Raw genomic sequence first — 18,465 nt, 5'->3', positions numbered from 1 at the left:
AAATGAATGGAGGCATACAGCTCCAGAAAATCTGAAACATATGACTATTTACGCCGCAGAACATTTCAAATTTCCATGTGGATCTATGTGCATTTCTGCATGAAAAATCCAACATGTTTGGTGCGGTTTTGCCGCAGATCTCACCCTTCCATTGAAAAGGGGAAACCTGCAGCTGAAGCCGCAAACATAACTGACATGCGGCAGATTTTCAAATCCGCAATGAAGGTCAATTTCCGCACAGAAAAAAATCTGGTACTGTAATACTCTGCGTTTTTTTCTACTTAAGAATCTACACGGAAAAACTGTACGTATTCCGAAACGTGTGGAGGTGGCCTAAGGGTGCAAGTCAACATGCAGATGGCCTGCGCGAATTTCTATAAATCGCTATTCTTCAGGGATTGACATTTTTCAGCCCCCTAGGATAACATGGGGGAAGTCTTTATGTGGAGAATTTTCGGGCACATGGGAAGGCACCCATAGCTGTTGGCTGACCCAGCGCCGTCGTCTGACAACAATCAGATTTGTATGGGCCAGTTTCAGACGGGTGCATTATATCCCAGCCTGAACTCTGCTCCTATAACAGGACCTCACAGTATCACAATGCTGTGTGTCCCTGCCCGACATCAGCTGTAGTGAATTGTACTGACGGCTGAGTTCACACTGGGAACATGAAGTGCAGTTCAGAAGGCACCAACCATTTCATTCAAATTTACTTTGGTTGTACGTTTGTTTCATCACCCTAAGGGAACATTTACACAGACAAGAATAGGACATGCTCTAAATTTTGTCGCCGGGCCGCGGAACGGAATTATGGATGCGGACAGCACACAGCATCTTTTGTTGCGGCCCCATGGAAATGAACGGGTCCGCACCCGTTCAGCAAAATTGATTCAGACGAGAGTGTTCACTCCTGGAAACATGCTGCACGTGGGAGTGCTGCTCCTGTAACACATAATACCGTCAGTACGATTCACTACAGCCCACACATTCCCAGGAAAGAGAGAAAGGGCCAAAGGATACTGCACAAACAGATAGACTTAGAGCATGTTCACACTATGGATTTTGAAAGTGGAACTGCAGAAGAAATCTGCAGCTGCCCCGGATTTCCACCACGGCTTTGCAGTTTCATATGCTGTGGAACGCCCCATTCAGCGAGAATAAATCCACGTATGTCTACAAGCTGTGGTATCCACCATGTCAAAGAAAAGGGAAAGGTGTCCTAAATAATGATGTCTGTGAACGGGAACACTGCCATGCACAAACCTAATACACAGCCGATTAGGACCATGTCAACACCAGTCGTGTATTCCGCAGAAGAAACTGCTGCGGTCCCACTCTCCACCAAAAGGCGCTAAACCAACGAGTGGGCTTTCCGAGGTGTCCGCACGGTTTGGAAAACCGCATGTAAAAAATCCTTGCCTATATTTAGTGCGGCGCGGCCTGGGAGAAGATTACAGAGCGGTTTTCAACATCGAATCCGCACTGAAACCCGTGCCATGAATCTATCATGTGAACATACCCTGAGGGATTGCTAAAACCGCCTTCAGACTACTCGATCCTCTGCAAAGTAACATACCAACAGCACAAATCTCACTGCAGAGGCCAGGCGACTGGATATACGCAAGGATAGGGCTGCACAGGGGCTCACCACTGAAAAGAAACAAGGCCATTCACTGACAGCAAACAGATCAACGGAAAGAAGCTGAGACACACAGGGCATTAGGTTTCTGAATTTTTCCATAAAGCACATCTGTCAGCAGATTTGTACCTATGACACTGGCTGACCTGTTACATGTGCACTTGGGAGCTGAAGGCATCCGTGTTGGTCCCATGTTCATATGTGCCCGCATTACTGAGAAAAATATATGCAAATGAGCCTCTAGGAGCAACGGGGGCGTTGGCATTACACCTAGAGGGTCTGCTCTCTGAAACGTGATTGAAAGGACCAGGCAGTGAAAACACTACCACACCTGCCTGGCCCTGTGAAGCAAAGTGGACTCTGTACAGCAGTAGCAGAGAGAGCAGAGCCTCTAGGAGTAATGACAATGCCCCTGTTGCTCCTAGAGGCTCATTTGCATATAATAAAACATCATTTTTCTCAGTAATGCGGGCACATATGAACATGGGACCAACACAGATGTTTTCAGCTGCCAAGTGCACATGGAACAGGTCAGTCAGTGTCATAGGTACAAATCTGCTGAGAGATGCCCTAAGACCAAGTAGAAAACCCTGTCTGGAGGCTGCATACAACTGTAGTGTGCTATTCCAAGACAGTGAGCAGAGGTAGTGAAAAGTGAATAGAAACCCCACTGCTAAGAGATTAGACATACAGGTAGACCGATTCCACTGACTGATCGCCAAATACACAACCAGTGTCCTCCAGCCATACATCCCATGCAAAGACCTGAGATGTCACTGGGAGACTGCAAACATGTCAAACTTCCATCAACTGGAAACTGCCGGGCTACCGCAACAGTGACGTAGTAGTAGTAACGGCGATGACGTCATGACGGAGCAGCAGAGGCAGCATGCAGTGCCGGGAGCCGCAGCTGGCAGCACAGTGAGCCACCCTGCTGCCAGCACTGCACTGGTCCAGGCAGGAGTGCAGAGAGCAGCCATGTTCCCCTCCCCGCGGGGTCTACCCAGCCTGGGCTGCACCATTTCGGACGCCATCCCGCCCCGCACCTTCCTCATCCCAAAGCTACTTACGGCTCTCCATGGGGGACCGGGGAGGCTCCGCTCACAGTCCGGACTCGCTCCCCGGGCTCCAGGCCGCCAGCTGGACCGACGCTGCTCACTGTGCGCAGATTCCGAAAGCTACTGCTTCCGGGTCACACAAGAATACCGATCGCGGGGGCGCGCGCGCACACCAGCTGAGAACGACGCGGGGGCGCGCGCCTGCATTGTGACGTCACCAGGCGAGAGAAGGCGCGACGAGTGACCGCCTGCGCCAAGTTTCTTAAAGATACAGTACCGCCCGGTGTCCCTGCAATGCCAGGAGAGTGTACAATACATGTCACTGCAACCCCTTCCCATCACCGCCAGTTCTCGCTTTATCACCCCTGCCTGCCAAGACTTTCATTTTCCGTCAGAGCTTGTTTTTTTTTGCAGGACGAATTGGATTTTTAATGGCATCCTTTTGGTGTACATAGAATATATTGGAAAAGTTTTGAAACGTTGTTTGTGGGGTAGAATAGCATACCTCCCAACTTTTGAAAAACCAAAAGAGGAGAAGGCTACTGCAATTATTTAATACTAAGCTTCCCCTAACTGCCCAATGCCTAGATGTTCATGCTCAATCCACTTAGCACCCCCACACAGTAATTATTACGCCTCTTGTGCCCACCACACATCAGTTATGCCTTCTCTGTGCCCCCACATAGCAGTGACATAGCTGTACTGCTAATTAATAAAAAACAATACTCACCTGGCTCCATGCCCCCAATGATCGGAGCACACCCTGTGTTCCCCAGCAGGCACCATTGGGTGATGTGCCCTCTACAACGCGTCCCAGGTGTAGGAATGCTGAGTGGTATGGTGCGGCCTAAAATGTATCTTTATGTGTGTCACGGTGCTCCTACCTGGATACCGCTGGACCCCAGGCTTTGGCTCTGAAGCAATAAATAGAGGGAATAATTGAGGGATAAAAGGATAACTGGAGTCCAGACCTTGAGATGAAGTTCAATGGCAGCTTTACTCTGCATACACGTTCTCCAAAACGGTTTACAGGCTTGGTCTTGGTTCTAGCAGGCTTTAGCATTAAAACTGGCAGGCAAACTCCACTCTGCTACATCTGTTTCTCTCTGACTCTGCTGTACTGACAGGCTGGCTGTTTAACTCAGCTTCTTCTATACGCTGCACTAGTCTGACTCTAGGTTATGCCAGGGAACTTTCCTCCTGGCTCCTGAGGCTTTAAGTTTTGGCCTCTATAGCCAGCAGAGCTTAAGGTGCTCTAGCTGGCGTGGGCATGTCTAGCAGAAACGTTCCCCTGCACACCCTTCCCTTAGCTGGGGGTGAACTAGACTGGAACTAACTGGTCCCCACCCTTCCTGCAGGAAATAGGGCTAGCCCACGTCTCCACAGAGGGGGGTTAGAATGGAATGGAAAGCTCCATTCTACCTAAGTACAGCTCTGCCATATTTGCTGCCGCCTGCTGGTGAACCAGGTGAATTACATTTAAAGGAAACCTGTCACCAGGATTTTGTGCATAGAGCTGGGGACATGGGCTGCTAGATGGCCGCTAGCACATCTGCAATACCCAGTCCCCATAGCTCTGTGTGCTTTTATTGTGTTAAAAAACTGTTTTGATCAATATGCAAATGAACCTGATATGAGTCCTGTGTCCGGAGATGTGTCAAGCGGAAAGGAGCCCAGCACCGCCCCGCGACCTCCGAATCTCCTCCTTGCTGGCTGACGTCACAGAGCTGGAGCGCCAAAATCTCGCGATGCGCGAGCTAGCGCATGCGCAGTGTCAGCATCATGTTCATTCCCTGTGCTGGCATCAGCACAGGGAACGAACTACGCATGCGCTAGCTCGCGCATCGCAAGATTTCGGAGCTCCAGCTCTGTGACGTCAGCCAGCAAGGAGGAGATTCGGAGGACGCGGGGCGGTGCTGGGCTCCTTTCCGCTTGACACATCTCCGGACACAGGACACATATCAGGTCATTTGCATATTTATCAAAAAGGTTTTTTAACACAATAAAATCACACAGAGCTATGGGGACTGGGTATTGCAGATGTGCTAGTGGCCATCTAGCAGCCCATGTCCCCAGCTCTATGCACAAAATCCTGGTGACAGGTTTCCTTTAATAAAACAGTTGCCTAGAAATATTATCATTGCACCATATAAAGGACCTGGATAGAAATACACAGATGACATTCAGGCAGGGCCGGTACAAGGCAGGGGCCGAAGGAGCGGGTGCCCTGGGCGCTACCATTTGCGGACAGGAGGGGGGCGCAGGTGAAGTGCCAGCAGTGTACAGCTTCACTGTACCACATTAGCCAAGCGCCACTTGCTGTGCTTGCTGTGCTGAGTGCGCTCCTGCACCCGCCTACACCGTCCACACCAGCCATGTCAGCGCTGCTCCTTCTCTCCCCCTATGAATTTTGTGCCGACTGCGCTCCTGGCTCGGGCTCCCTTTCCTCCTCTGCGTTTCCTCGCCCCCCCCCCCCCCCCCCCCCATGGAGGATTCATTTGGTTGATACCACCGGCGAGCGCCGTGTGACGTCACGCGGCTCACGCCGGAGGCGAGGTGTGAGGTGAGAGAGGGAGGACTCGCGCAGCCTACAGGGAGCTGTGTCGGCGCGTGAAGAACAAGCCACGAGGAGCCTGCCTTCACTAGCTGCTACTCACACACAGACTGTAAAAAGTAAGAAAATAATGTAATACAAATAACAAACTAATTTTTTTCTTAAAAACGGGGGGGGGGGGGGGGGGGGCGCAGTTTGCCATCTTCGCCCTGGGCACCAAATGGCCTTGTCCCAGCCCTGCATTCAGGTTAGCCAATTAGAGATAGTAGCAGGGTGAATAAGTGGTAACACCACTCTGGGGTGTTACAGATGCATCCTGTCTGCTGGGTTGTGTAGGAGGAGCGCACAGCACGATTCCCCATGATTTCCAGTCTGCACGCTCCTCCTGCACAGCCCAGCAAACATGGTCTGGAGAGCTCAGGCCAATGGATGGTGAAGCATGGAGTGGACATCTCCCTGCTTCACCACTGCAGACATTTAAAATAAAGACATACCTCAGCTTCCCTGGGACCATGGGACAGCCACCAAAATATGTGACGGTTGCAGTGCCGGCATTGTTTTTGGGGTTTCATTTTTACAGCGTTCACTTTGCAGTAAAAATGACACGTTAAAGGGGTTGTGCAGGGGTTTTATAATGATGATCAATTCTCAGGATAGTATAATAGGAAAAAGCCGCAGCACTCATCCAATACTTGTAGGTTATACAGTGAACTGCGTCAAACACGGCAACGTTTTGACTGTATCCGGTCTTTATGAAGGGCTTGATAAAGAATGGATATAGTCAAAACGTTGCCATGTTGGATGCAGTTCATTGAATGCACCAGGATAACCTATTTCCGGCCTGCACCAATTTTGGCAGTTCGCTGTGTTGCTTGTTCTCGTTTGTCTTCTATCCTCAGGATAGGTTATCAATGTCTTATCTGTCTGACACCCGCCCCCCGCAGACCAGTTGTCCATGCAAGCGCTACTTCATCTTCATTACACTACACCAGTGGTCAGCAACCCGCGGCTCTGGAGCCGCATGCGTCTCTTTTGAACCTTTGCCGCGGCTCCGGCATGGGCATGAGCAGTGTGTGTGCGGCATGAGCAGTGTGTGTGCGGCGGCGGCGGCTGGGCAGGCACTGAGATGAGCGCTTCCATTGTGGAAGCGAAGCGCTCATCTCCATAGTGATCTGTTTGCATCGCCGTCCTCAGGACAGCGATACAAACAGAAGGCTGTGCGGATGAGCAGGGCAGGGAGGTGTGTCCCTTTCCTGTTCCTCTGATAGGCTGCCGGCTCTACTAGGGCGGCAGTCTATCAGAGGCCGGCGTAGGCGGCGCGATGACTTCATCGCGCCACCTGAGCCGTACAGCGTTTGGTATTACTGGCACATGATTGGAGGGGGATCTGGTATTACTGGCACATGATTGGAGGGGGTCTGGTATTACTGGCGCATGATTGGAGGGGGGTCTGGTATTACTGGCACATGATTGGGGGGGTCTGGTATTACTGGCACATGATTGGAGGGGGGTCTGGTATTACTGGCACATGATTGGAGGGGGGTCTGGTATTACTGGCACATGATTGGAGGGGGGTCTGGTATTACTGGCACATGATTGGAGGGGGGTCTGGTATTACTGGCACATGATTGGAGGGGGGTCTGGTATTACTGGCACATGATTGGAGGGGGGTTTGGTATTACTGGCACATGATTGGAGGGGGGTTTGGTATTACTGGCACATGATTGGAGGGGGATCTGGTATTACTGGCACATGATTGGAGGGGGTCTGGTATTACTGGCGCATGATTGGAGGGGGGTCTGGTATTACTGGCACATGATTGGGGGGGTCTGGTATTACTGGCACATGATTGGAGGGGGGTCTGGTATTACTGGCACATGATTGGAGGGGGGTCTGGTATTACTGGCACATGATTGGAGGGGGGTCTGGTATTACTGGCACATGATTGGGGGGGTCTGGTATTACTGGCACATGATTGGAGGGGGGTCTGGTATTACTGGCACATGATTGGGGGGTCTTGTATTACTGGCACATGATTGGGGGGGTCTGGTATTACTGGCACATGATTGGAGGGGGGTCTGGTATTACTGGCACATGATTGGAGGGGTGTCTGGTATTACTGGCACATGATTAGGGGGTCTGGTATTACTGGCACATGATTGGAGGGGGGTCTGGTATTACTGGCACATGATTGGGGGGGGGGGTCTGGTATTACTGGCACATGATTGGGGGTGGTCTGGTAAAGGTAAATTAAATATTTTAATTAGCTATTAATTTGCAAAAATATATTTTACATTGTTAAGTGAAAAAGTCCTTTTTTTCTTCAGATTGACAGCTGACTGCACGATCCTGTATATAGCATTAAGGTAAGAAACAATATATGCAGTGTTATATTTGTTTTAAATGTCGCAATGGCTTTGCGGCTCCCAGTTTTTTTTTTCCTTCGGAAACGGGTCCAAGTGGCTCTTTATGTCTTAAAGGTTGCAGACCCCTGCACTACCCGTAGTCTCAGAAGCGAGTGTAATTACAACCCCTCACTCCATTCACTTGAATGGAGTGAGTACTTGTAATGACACTATGCTGGCGCTGCAAAGGAAACAATGGAGCGCTGCCTCCTCTTCAAACAGCTGATCAGCAGGGGTGCCGGGTGTCAGAACCCCACCGATCAGATATTGATGATCTATTCTGACTATAAGTCATCATTATTAAAATCCCAGCACAACCCCTTTAAAGGGAACTTGTCACTGGGATTTTGGGTATAGAGCTGAGGACATGGGTTGCTAGATGTCCACTAGCACATCTGCAATACCCAGTCCCCATAGCTCTGTGTGCTTTTATTGTGTAAAAAAAACGATTTGATACATATGCAAATTAACATAAGAGAGTCATATCTTACTTGTGTGACCAGAGAAGAGTCATATTTTCAAGCTCTGACTCATCTCAGGGTAATTTGCATATTTATCAAATTGTTTTTTTTATACAATAAAAGCACACAGAGCTATGGGAGCTGGGTATTGCGGATGTGCTAGCGGCCATCTAGCAACCCATGTCCTCAGCTCTATACACAAAATCCCGGTGACAGGTTCCCTTTAAGCTTATTCTACGGGTCAGTAAGATTATGGCAATATCAATTTTATACAGCTTTATTTTACTACTTTAAAAAAAATTAAGGCAATTATTTTTATAATACACTGTGAGGGTCCCCACAAACATGAATTTGATGCTGACCAGTAATAAAATGTCCACAATAAGTGCAAGCTTATTTATTTATTTTTTGTGGCAATTTTTCAGGATTTTTTTTTTAACACAACAGCCCAGATTTATTAATGTGTCTGTGCCAAAAATCTGTCTAAAAATTGGCACAAATTGTTGCATCTAGGGTTTTTGACATGCTTAACAATGGGGCAGGCTGAGCTACAAAGGTGTGGAGCTTCGCGGGAAAGGGGGCGGGCCTAAGATGTGCAATTTTGCACCAAAACCGCCCAGAATTCTGAGTCAAATCTGTCTCAAAATAAATTAACCCGTTGAGAAAAGTGTCTATCCCTGTACCACATGTATCATCCAGCAAGGTGCAGGAACAGACAGCCTGGCTAAGCTTACATTATCTATAGGATTAGTAAATCTGGGCTACTGCATTTTCCCACTAGCGTCTTCTTTATGCCATTCTTTCTTAGGCTACTTTCACACTGGTGTTTTGGCTTTCCGTTGGCGAGATCCGTTCAGAGCTCTCACAAGCGGTCCAAAACGGATCAGTTTTGCCCTAATGCATTCAGAATGGATAAGGATCCGCTCAGAATACATCAGTTTGCCTCCGATCAGTCTCCATTCCGCTCTGGAGGCGGACACCAAAACGCAGCGGAGGCAAACGGATCACTGACACAATATGGCACAATAGAAAATGGACACTATTGACTCTTTTTTTGTTGTAAATTCTTTATTTTTCAATTTTCATACAAAAAAAACTTTAACATGAAAACTAGTGTCTTGTGTTACAAAGAAAAATGACCTTATAGCATATTATTGTATAGACATTAAACACTGTTTTACAGGCCCATATGTGGTTTACATAGACACTATGTCACCATTGATCGATGCTTGATACATAACAAACAATTACCAAGAAACACAGAGAGAGAAATGATAAAATAAAAAATAAAAAGAGAAGTAGATGGGGGAGTCATTCTCCTGATATTACCCTGACTCAGTGCTTCTCAAATAGGGGGGGCGCCAGGCTCCGTAAAGGGGGGCTCGTTCAGGGCCGGCCTTTGGGGTGTGCGGGCTGTGCGGCCGCACAGGGCGCCATAGCAACAGGGGCGCCGGGCGGCCGACAGCTTGCAGTGTAATATGCGGCAGGGAGATGAGCGCTTCCATTGTGGAAGCGCTCATCTCCCGTCTGATCAGAGGCCGGCGCAGGCGCTGGACGCGATGTACGGAGCGGGGGCCGGGGGAGGGACTGGGAGGAGGAGCTGGGGGCCGGCAATAGCGGTGGGGCGGTGCGGTCACTGTACTATAGCCCCGCCCCACCGCTCCCTCCGGTATACTAATATAAAATGTATTATTGAATTAAAAGTTATTAAACATGCCCCCCTCACTCCTAATAGTACCGTATATCCGAATTTCTTCTGTATAATGCCGGCAGGCAGGCCGGGCGGCCGGTGCGTCCCTCAGTGATGTCAATTACCTGCGCCGCCTGCTTTATGAATGAAGCAGGCGGCGCAGACAAGTGACGTCACTGAGGGATGCGCCGGCGGCCCGGCCTGCCTGCCGGCATTATACAGAAGAAATTCGGATATACGGTACTATTAGGAGTGAGGGGGGCATGTTTAATAACTTTAAACGGCGGCGGCGGGCACACGGAATCTGTGGATGGCACAGTTAAGGGGTGGGGGTCTGTGGATGGCACTGTTATGGGCTGGGGGGGGCACTGTGGATGGCACTGTTATGGGGTGTCCGTCATCCAAGTGTCCGTCATCCACAGATCCCACCATAAGTGTCCGTCATCCACAGATCCCCCCATAAGTGTCCGTCATCCACAGATCCCCCCATAAGTGTCCGCCATCCACAGATCCCCCCATAAGTGTGTGTCCGATCCACATTTCTTTCTTTTTTTATTCTCTTATACGTTAATAAGGATACAGTGTTATGCAGAGGTGTACTTATAACAATTTTATAGACAAATGATACTATTTACAGTCGCGCGGGGGGCGCGAAATGTTTTCTTCTTCCTAGGGGGGGCATGATAGAAAATAATTGAGAAGCACTGCCCTGACTAGTGTCAGTAGTTCCAAAGAGGGTCACTACCTCTTCAGATAAGACGAAAGAAAGAGGTATAGAGTGATAGAGTGGAGGGGGGGAGCAAGCATCTGAAGTCGTGGCCAGTGATGCTTGGTGTAATTTCACCATATGTTCTGGATTTATCCCTCATTGCTCTCCAAGGACTTCCAGGGTTGCCATATCTTCAGGAACTTATCATAGCTCCTGTTCAGCCAACTGGTCATTTCTTCAAATTGGCATATCTGGTTCACTTTTGCTCTCCATTCTTGTACAGAGGGGTGGTTGACATCCAACCAGTGCTATGAGATGTGCTATTATATTTCGCTTTGGCAGGGAGTACTGGCTGGATGATTTAGATAGGACCACCATCTCTACCGTGATCTTAAAGTCAGAGGTAATCATCTTCTTTATCACTTCATTGATCCCCACCCAATATGGTGTAATTAAAGGACACGACCACCAGATGTGGGACAGTGATCCCACCTCTCCCCCGCATCTCCAACACAGCCGAACAGGAGACAATCCTCTATTAAAGAGGAAGTCTGGGGTTCTGTACCACCGAGAGAAAAGTTTAAAATGGTTTTCCTGAAGGCGTACACATGATGAGAAGCCATGTGAGGATGCCAGAAGTCTCTTTGTTTCCTGTTCTGTGAAAACTGTCTTCAGTTCTCTTTCCCATTCTAGTAAATATGGTGGTTTTAGGGTCTCACCCGACCTCCAACCAAAGGGTAGAGCATCGAGACTTTCCTTTGCTTGTGTAATGGTGTGGTCACCAGTTTCTTAAACTCGGTCAGCGGTCTCTGGAAAGCGTACCTTTCTTTCGCTCTCCCACACACAGCTCTAATATGTGATCCTGCTAGGAAGAATCCTGGGGATTGTTTAATTGGTTCGGGTATCCCTTCTTTTATTGATTGCTCGGAGTCTGATGTTAAGTCTCCTACTCTGATATGTGATATGGATGCCCAAATTTCAGGGATGTTTTCCCTTGTGAGTCCCAATAAATCTGGAATTAGGCTTGCAGGCATCAGGGGGGACGATGCAGGGGCTAGATCTTTACTCAGGTCCCTCAATGTCTCCTCTATCCCATTCAGCATAGGGTCTAGTTCTTTCCCCTTTTGTGCTTTTTTACTCGGTAGCCATAAATGACTCTCAAAAGAAGGGACCTACCCTATATTCGCATATTTCTTTGACATTTGGTTGTCTTTTGGGATCTACCAGTTCCAGACATCTGTTTAGTTGTATGGCTTGATAGTATCTGGTTAGACCTGGTACCCCCAAACCTCCTTTTTCTCTGTGTCTAGTCAAGACCTTATACGAGATTCGTTGTCTCCTTCGGTTCCATATAAACTTAGAGAACATCCTCTTAAGTTCTAAAAAAAACTTTTTGGGCAAATGTATGGGGACCATTTGTAGTATATAAAGGATTTTTGGCAAGACATACGCCTTGAGGACATTTTTCCTACCCATCCACGACAGAGATGGCATGTTATATTTCTGTAGTAGTTGTGTGATATCCTTTTGGAGGGGCAGATGATTATATTTATATAAATCTTGCAGATTCCTTGGGATCTGTATCCCTAGATATTTTACAGGTCCTGTAGACCAATGAAAGGGGAGAAGGGTCTTTAATTGAGTCACTTTTGCCTCAGATATAGAGATATTTAGTATCTCCGATTTGGTATGGTTCACTTTAAAATCTGAGATCTTGCTATAATCTTCAATTTTTTTCACTAGGTGGCCTAGCCCCTTTTCCGGATTTGTAACTAGGAATAGTAAGTCATCTGCAAAAGCAGTACACTTCAGCTCTCTTTTCCCATATCTCACCCCATTAATGCCTGTTGTTTGTCTGACTAGTTGTATAAGGGTCTCTGCTACCAAGATAAAGAGGGCACCCCTGCCTAGTCCCGTTTGTGATTTCAAATGTCGGGGAGAGTGTGCCATTAACCTTCAGTCTAGCATGTGGTTGCCCATATAGAGTGAATATCGACTGTTTGAAGGGGTCTGGGATGGCAAACTTCTTCAGGGTTGATCTCATGAATCCCCAGTTGACCCTGTTGAATGCTTTTTCGGTGTTGATGCCCAACAGGACTAATGTGTGTCAGATGTATGGCATGGAATATCCTTAGGGAGTTATCCCTTCCTTCCCTGCCCGTGGCAAAGCCTGATTGTTCAGATCCTATCAGAGTTGGCAGTATTTTGCCTAGTCTGACAGCCAATATTTTTGCCCATATCTTCAGGTCAAGGTTTAATAGGGATATTGGTCTATAGCTGCCACAGTTTTGTGGGTCTTTGCCGTCTTTGTGTATTAATGTAACGTAGGATTCCTGTGACTGGGTAGCGAAATCCCCCTGTAATAATGTATTACATACATCTGCAAATCTGGGGATAAGGATTTCCTGGAATTTTGCTATAATACAGTAAGGGGAGGCCATCTGGTCCTGGGCTTTTACCCGGGGGGAAACTATGTACTATCTGTCTAACCTCCTCTGTCGTGATTGGGTTGATTAGGCTTGATGCCATGTCTGGTGCTATTGTTGGTAGGTTAAGGGAGTTTAGGAATTCAGTGGTATGTTTCTGTCTGAGGTTTATCTGGTCATGGTATTCCGTTTGGTTGAGGTTATATAGTGCTGTATAGAATTCCTGAAAGGCTTTTGCTATTGCTGGGGTTTCCTGATAAACTGAGCCGTCCCCCCCCTTTAACTTTAGATATATATGTCATGTTTCTTGTCTTTTTGAGCAGAGAGGACATTAGCTTACCTCCCTTAATGCCTTGTGCATATATTTTATGCTGAAAATATAGCATCAATATAGCTGCCCTCTGTAACAAGAGCTTGCGAAGCTGGAGCCTGAGATCTATGAGATCCCCTTGGTAGGCTGTGCTGAGTGATTCTTTATTCAGTTTTTCTACAGTAGCTATTTGTGCGAGGGGTGAGTCTATGGCCTTCTGTTCTTTTTTGACTTTAGTGCCCAGAGATATGAAAATGCCCCTAAGGCTTTATAAGCCTCCCATATGATGGGGTGTGAGCTGTGTGCAGGAGAGTTGGTTTCAAAATACGCTTCTAACTGAGTTCTGACCTGTTCAAGGTGTTGTCTGTTGTTCAAAAGGGACTCATTAAGTCTCCAGTTCCACTCTCTTCTAGGTAGGGAGGCCAGGGTGAAAGTTGCATTACATGGCATGTGATCCGAGATGGTGATATTTCCTATCCCAGCGGCGCTAAAGAGAGGCAGGAGAGAAGCAGACGTCAGAATATAGTCCAATCTCTGGTAGGATTTGTGTGGATTGGAATAAAAGGAAAAGTCCTTAACTGTAGGGAACCTGTCACCGGGATTTTGGGTATGGAGCTGAGGACATGGGTTGCTAGATGGCCGCTAGCACATCCACAATACCCAGTCCCCATAGCTCTGTGTGCTTTTATTGTGCATAAAAAACGATTTGATACATATGTAAATTAACCTAAGAAAAGTCCTGTACGTGAGATGAGTCAGGGACAGGACACATCTCAGGGTAATTTGCATATGTATTAAATCGTTTTTTTTACACAATAAAAGCACACAGAGCTATGGGGACTGGGTATTGTGGATGTGCTAGCGGCCATCTAGCAACCCATGTCCTCAGCTCTATACACAAAATCCCGGTGACAGGTTCCCTTTAAGACTCCTCAAAATATCAGGGGGAGGTCATGAAGTTTCCCATGTAGTTTACTTATGAGTTTTTGAGCTATATGCGATCTAGCAGTAGATGAGTCTATCACAGGGTTCAAGACTAGGTTTAGGGCCGGTGTAACGTTATACTTCCCTACTTCCCTCCCCTCGTCACTTCCGGTCGCACCGGACATGACGTGAGGAGGTGTGCAGCGCCGCGCAGGCGCACAACGACAGGTTAGGGAAATTACACAGCAGAGTGCGCATGCGTCGGGAACCTCGCCGGCAGTTAGGGTAGGGAAAAATTATGGGCCTCTGCGCAGGCGCGGTGATCAGATGGATGTTCTCAGCTGGACACCGGCCGACACTGCGCATGCGCCGGGAGCCTCACCAGCGGTTAGGGAAGGGAAAAATTACGTACGGGCCAGTGCTTTTTTCCTACCCTAATCGCTGGTGAGGCTCCCAGCGCATGCGCAGTGTCGGCCGATGTCCAGCTGAGAACATCCATCCGATCACCGCTCCTGCACACTGGCCTATAATTTTTACCTACCCTAACCGCTGGAGAGGTTCCCAGCGCATGCGCAATCTGCTGTGAAATTTCCCTAACCCGTCGTTGTGCGCCTGTGTGGCGCTGCACATCTCCTCACGTCAGGTCCAGTGCGACCGGAAGTGACGAGGGTAGGGAAATCTCACGAAGTAGGGAAGTATAACGTTACACCGGCACCTAATATTATGGGCCCTTCTGTGAAGAGTTTAATGGTGTCCAAAGCTTTTAATAACCATTGAACTGTGGACGTATTTGGGGCATATAGGTTGGCCAGAGTAAATTTGCGAGCGGCTATTTGCCCTTTTGAAGATCGACATTCTACCCTCAGCATCCGATAACTGCTGGCTTACTACAAATGGCACCGTACGGTGTATGGCTATGGATACTCCCTTGGAAGCCGATGAGGGATGTGTGCTTTGAAACCATTGTTTATAGGGATGGATTGGTAGTTTTGGTACCTTCCTTGGACAGAAATAAGTTTTTTGCATAAACACTATATGAGAGCGTAGTTTTCGCATGGTAAGCATCACTTGGCTACGTTTATGTGGAGAGTTTAACCCCTTCACATTGAATGTGGTTATCTTAAGGTCAGTCATCTTGTGGTATGCTTAAGTAAGTGGGGGTGGGGAGGGAGGGTTGTTTAGAGCAATAAGAAAAGAACAACCAACAATAATAATTTAAAATTATATAACAGTAGTTAAATGCAAGCCCGGCTGGCAAACTCTCCGACGTATTCAAAGAGAGAGAAGGGGAGAAAAGGAAAAAAAAAAGAAGGGTTATTTCTCTAGTCCAGTCGGTGCTGCTTATGCCTTGCCAGTAACCCCTATATGAAGAATACTGGGAATATAGCTTGGTAGGTTGTAGATGCAGAATTATTTCTGCTGTTAGCGTTGGGTTAGGAGGAGAATCTCCACCTAGTAGAGGTATGTTACTGCAGTAGGGTGGGGGGGATATAGGGGTGTTAATAGAAATCTAAAGCTTAGTCGCTTACTCAAAGCATGTCGAGCAAGCTATAAGTATAAAAGTATAGGTATAATAAGTATAAAAGTATATAGTAACCTTACTGTTCCTTGGAAGAAAGAAAAGGAATAATCTTACGGCCAATCGCATGTTCAAGTATATGTAAGCTGGGTAGAAACATGAATTATATAAGTGCACATCAGAGATTCAAATGAAGATAACTATAATGGCCATGAATCTCTCAGCTAGTTATGATATTACAAAGAAAAAAATAAGGGGTTGGGTCAGCACAACCTGCCTGTAGGTGCAGATCACTATGGCAAAATACATATATAAACGGAAAATGCAAATGTGATCGCACACTACATCCAGCACTCTGCCCTCCATGCTGGATGAGACATTGGTTTATATTTTGGCCAAAGCATAGTAAGCCACTCACCGCGTCAAGGTCGTCTCATGAGTGGTCCCTAACTCTTGTTCCTACCTGTTCATGGGCCATGACAGCCACATAAAATCCAGGGAATGCAGGTCAGCATGCTTTGGCCAAAATATAAACCAATGTCTCATCCAGCATGGAGGGCAGAGTGCTGGATGTAGTGTGCGATCACATTTGCATTTTCCGTTTATATATGTATTTCGCCATAGTGATCTGCACCTACAGGCAGGTTGTGCTGACCCAACCCCTTATTTTTTTCTTTGTAGTATATATTGGAGGCGTGGCGATCTCCTTGGAGTCATTGCACACCTGACCAGTTAATCTGTCCTTGAGGCTGGTTTTAAAGTCAGTATAAAACTGAGTCTGCTTGTATGGAACCTACCATTAGCCATCTGGCTCCAGGAGAAGTATATGGTGGGTTCAGCATGCATGTTGGTACTTGCATCCCTGGATCCGATGAAAGCTGTAATGGCACCGGACGGGGTTACAAGCAAAGTGTACTTGGCTTGCATGCTGACCTGCATTCCCTGGATTTTATGTGGCTGTCATGGCCCATGAACAGGTAGGAACAAGAGTTAGGGACCACTCATGAGACGACCTTGACACGGTGAGTGGCTTACTATGCTTTGGCCAAAATATAAACCAATGTCTCATCCAGCATGGAGGGCAGAGTGCTGGATGTAGTGTGCGATCACATTTGCATTTTCCGTTTAGTTATGAATATTAGCTTATCGTTAGACATTAAATACAAATATTGAAAGGGTGTATGTGAAGGTATACGTCCAACTTATTAGTACCTCAAACAAATATCATAGAGGACGTTAAAAACTCAAAAACAAAAAAAAGGTTTATTTGTTTATTGTCATTAAAAAGAGGGGTATAAAACCCAAATCGTTATATGTTATAGGCCATATAAATCTTTATCTGTTATAAGCCAAATCGAGGTGAATATACGTTGTTCACAATAGACTACACAGGTGTATCTCAGTTAAATACTGCACACCATGTATGTGAGTCACGTGAACTGTTCCTCTAGGTGTCTATTTGCAAGCCCAAACTGAGCCTTAATGCAAACAGACACACAATCACTGCTGGAAATATTGACTGATACTGTCCATGCACACAGTGGACTACGTAGATGTCGCAAAGACTAGCACTGTGCATCAGTTGGTAGCTATCAGTCAATAATATCAATGTGCCGGCAGTGAAAGTATCCACAACAGGCTCAGTCAGAGCAACAGTGTTGCAAATGGATACAAGAGAGTCGCTTAGATTCTAGCCGTGCCTTAGCCAGCAACCAAGGACTCCTAGTAAAAAGTATGGTGACACACTGATATGGCTCATATACAGCCAAACATCAGTGATAGCTGGCAAGAGTGATAAAATGCTCAACGCGTTTCCATGCGTCCCATTTGCGCACTTCCTCAGGAGCAAACTTCTTAAGCACAAATTAAATCACCTGCCTAAAGCCGCGCTCCTCTAGTTTGAGAGCCGGCTTTTGCGCAGTTCTTAGTCTCACCTCAATTTGGCCTATAACAGATAACGATTTATTTGGCCTATAACATATAACAATTTTATACCCCTCTTTTTAATGACAATAAACAAATAAACTTTTTTTTGTTTTTTTTGTTTTTAACCTCCTCTATGATATTTGTTTGAGGTATCGTTAGACATTAGTTTACAGTCCCATACTCACGACCCACTCTGCCCACTTAATCACTTTCTACCTAATCTAGCGAGTCCGTGGTGTATGGTAACATTTAATGTCCTAAAATGGCGTTCATCTCTTTCATCTTCCGTCTTCTCAGGGTGGAGGAGAAATCAGTCTGTTCGCTATATTTGCAGCTTTGTTGGTCTTTACATTCGGTACCTTCCGCCAAGGTTCAACTCGTTGGAATTGTGGGAGTTTTGTTGGGTGGACTATTGGCATCCATGTGGGAACCTCTACAGGTTGTATTCCCAAAGCTGCCCATGCTTTCTCCAAGTCCTCTGCGGTGTGAATAGCTATCCGCCTTCCATTTTTGAGAATAGAAATACCGAAGGGGTACAGCCACGAATATGGATTTTTTTGCGCTCTCAGAGCCTCCAGCAACGGCTTCATGATGCGCCTCCGGCTACGATTTTCTTGATCTTCTAGCATTATCATTGCTCTGTTGAGCTCTGTTGTGTGCATTTCTACACACTCCGCCATTTCTGCGGAGTGTGTCACTATCTCCCGGGCCGTGGTTTCAAGGGCCTCTACTCTATGCCCTATTTGAGCAAGTTCTGTCTTAATGTCCGACAGTTCTGCCAGGACAGGTCTGATTGCCCATTCGAGCGCCTGGCCCAGTACCTTAGTTAGGAAGGACTTGGATA

General features: G+C 47.1%; 1 protein-coding gene across 1 annotated transcript in view; it reads right to left on the bottom strand.

The window, feature by feature from the left end:
• Positions 1–3,116, bottom strand: part of FRS2 (fibroblast growth factor receptor substrate 2) — a 50,152-nt gene extending 47,036 nt beyond the window's left edge. Inside the window, exon 1 of the mRNA XM_040409786.1 lies at positions 2,710–3,116. The gene's annotated coding sequence lies outside the window, so the exon portion shown is untranslated. The remainder of the gene's footprint in view (positions 1–2,709) is intronic.
• Between the last annotated feature and the right edge of the window lie 15,349 nt (positions 3,117–18,465).

Source organism: Bufo bufo, chromosome 1 (assembly GCF_905171765.1).
Source record: "Bufo bufo chromosome 1, aBufBuf1.1, whole genome shotgun sequence".
In the NCBI taxonomy this organism is placed as follows: Eukaryota; Metazoa; Chordata; class Amphibia; order Anura; family Bufonidae; genus Bufo; species Bufo bufo.
This window is presented reverse-complemented; position numbering and strand designations above follow the sequence as displayed.